Genomic DNA, 3,247 nt, shown 5'->3' on the forward strand with positions numbered 1-3,247 from the left:
ATAGTGCATGTATAGGTCCTGAGCATGTGTGTGTATTTCAGGCCTGTGTGTGAGTACTAACAAAAAGTGTGTACACAGAGTGCAGTACAGTAATTTCCCCATTGGGGACTAATAAACAAATTATCTTATCTCTTATCTTTAATAGCCAGAAAACCATGCTGGCTCGCATAGTGCAAAATCTGAACAGATGCAGTTGGACATCCCGGTATATTTGGCATACTGTATTTTACATACTATATATTGGGACATACCAAATATTTTTCTGGCATGCTAAATAGGATGGGGTGGCAGTAGCTCAGTCCGTAGGGTGTTGGGTTGGGAACTGGAAGGTCATTGTTTCAAGTCCCCGTACAGAGTGTGGATTGGTGGCTGGAGAGATGCCACTTCCCCTCTTGGGCACTGCCAGGTACCCTTGAGCAAGCACCTTCCCACTGCACAGGGTGCTGGTCCAGCTGGCAGCCCACTCACTCTGACATCTCTCTATTTGTTGATGATTAGATCCTGAGCATGTGTGTGTGAGTAAATTGTAATAAGACCCAGAAACGCTGACTAATCAGATCAAACTGGGCTTTTTCAAGAGAGAAGGTGAATACAGGTAGTGTATGTTCAAGCAGACAGTATGATAAAAATATGTTTTTGGAACATTTGAAAAAACCCATTCCAAATTAATTTATTTTTTCAATTATTTTAGTTGTATTTATGGAAGGAGTAAAAGCAGAACCAGATCACATTAAAGAATCAGCTAAGTTGTGTCTTTGCTAGCTCATTATTTCTTTCTTTCTTTCTTTTAAAACAGTGGTGCAACATAACTGAGTATGTTTACTCAAGTAGACCTACTTTCAATGTATTTGCACTATTTTATACTTCTACTCCACAACATTTTGGAGCCGAACATTGCACTTTTACTTACTTATACACCCTAGTTAACTCACACAACAGTGATATGCTGCTTACTGTATCAGTAATAATAATGCAATAACATTATACATGTACTGTATGTGATATTATAACACTCTAAAAAGACCATTTATTTCTGCATTAAGTACTTTTACTTTCAGGAAAATTCAGACTTTTACATGTTAGAGATTATTTTAATTGTGTGGTATTGGTAAATTTGATTTACCCCACTGATTTTACCAAACCTATGAGCTTATAAAATGTGATGCATTGGTATGGATTAAGTAATCTAACAGTCATAAAGTTTATTAAGCAGTTATATCAAAAAGTTTTCAATTTCTAAAAAATAATTCCTAATGCACTTCATACACAATTTGTATTTTCTGTTTCATATCCATGAAACAAAGTAAAGTGGTGTAAAGAGAGCATTCACATTAAATGTGTTAATGCAGTGATGAGGTTAATGTGCACTGTCTTTTCACTGTGTGTGTGTGTGTGTGTGTGTGTGTGTGTGTGTGTTCTCCAGTAGATGGAGCTAAAGTATTACAATTAAAAAACAATGGGGCTATGACAGCGGCTCATATCATTGTTTGTTGACCTGTTAAACAGATGATTTTTTTCTCTGTCTTGCATGTTATAACATTGTAATTCTATGACTTAGCAGGAATGTTAACACATTTTCTTTTTATCACCGTTTGTTTGTAATAACAGCTGTGTTAATGCTAACGGTCTACAACTCCAAATAGGACAAGAGATTAAAGAAAATGAAAGGATTTCCTTTGCCTTAAAGGATTGATTTTAAAAAAAGAACATTTATTTCCCTTCGCAAAGATGTAGTACTCTCAACATCCAGTTGCAGTGGCTGAAGATTTAATCTCTCTCCTGATGAATGACCCACTAGTTCTCTGTCAGAGGCTGCTGAAGCAGACCGCCCTGAATCAAAGAGAAACAGTGAAATGACGCAAAGAATTTGTTTCTTTGATGAAGACCAGATCTTCGGTAGAAAGTCATGGGATGTGTATAGATCATCGGGAGAGGGAAACAAGACAAAAGATAAAAGAACACCTCTGGAGTTCATATGTCATCGTGTGGCAATGCAAAACGACTGCACTGCAGTCAAATCTTCATTTTAATAAGGTTTCTTATCTCATATTCTGTTTTGAATCTGGTGCTGGCTCACAGATACTTTAGTCATCAAAGAAAAACACTCATAACAGCGACGTCATCTTTTTTTTACAAGAATATGTGAACTCAATTTAAAAGACGGCAAGATGTGCTAAAATGTAGAGCTAATCAATTTTCAATTAGTAGTGTAAAGTATCAAAGTACAATTTTGAGGTACTTGTAATTTACTGGCTACATTGTACTCCATTGCATTTATTTAGGACATACAGTTTTTTTGTTTTCAGATTAACGTTTACATTAAACAGTATATGATAGGCGAATACAAAACAATGTCTTGGTTCATATTAATGAATCTAGTGGTTCCCAAACTTTTTGGCATGTCAGATGGTCGAAAAGCTTCTGAGGCGTCTGGCCTCCACCCAAACCTTTCTGCTGTCAAAAAAGTGTGTGTGCGTGTGTGTATGTGTGTGTGGTGTGTGTGTGTGTGTGTGGGGGGGGGCTGTTCCTTTCCAAAACCTACAAGCTGACATTCACTTCATACAGTGATTGTCCAGCTGTGCGGGTGAGAAAGTAACCAAGGGGTGAACTTTTCTCTCTTGCTTTCTTTTTTCAATCTTCACACAACTGTCACTTTTTCCTGTGTACTGCTGAGTGCAACACTGGGAATCAGGGGAGGACTTAGGTGTTAAGGTGTAAAAAGGGCGCCAGCTGCATGTGGTGGGACACCAGCACATTGAAGGTTTTCTAGCATGTAGGACAGCCTATATTGCACTTCATCATGTTTTCTTCTCTGGAGGGGCATCTTAAAGGGCGCTTTATCATATTGTATCTACTGTAGTTGCATCCAAGAGGGCACGTTTCTAGTGTTTTTTTCCAAACATGACAAAGCCCTAACCCTCATGTTGTCCTCAGGTCAAATTGACCCAATTTAAATTACCCCAAATAACCTGATTGAGTCCACACAACGCTCTTTGGCAAGTACAAATCTCTACTTTCATTCATTTTTGGGGTGTCTCATTCAATTTTATAGCATTTGAAAAACAAATTGAAGTGGTTTTGAAATACTATTGAGTAAAAGTTGACATATTCCAGTCTGTGATTATACATTTTAATCAAAATAATTCCTAATTTCTGCTTTTCCAACTCCAACATTAGGTATAATTTTCTAAAAATTAGGTTTGTTGACCATAAATTCCAAAAATAACTGTAAAACTAAAGTTAATAA

This window comes from Etheostoma spectabile, chromosome 4 (assembly GCF_008692095.1).
Source record: "Etheostoma spectabile isolate EspeVRDwgs_2016 chromosome 4, UIUC_Espe_1.0, whole genome shotgun sequence".
NCBI classification, from domain to species: domain Eukaryota; kingdom Metazoa; phylum Chordata; class Actinopteri; order Perciformes; family Percidae; genus Etheostoma; species Etheostoma spectabile.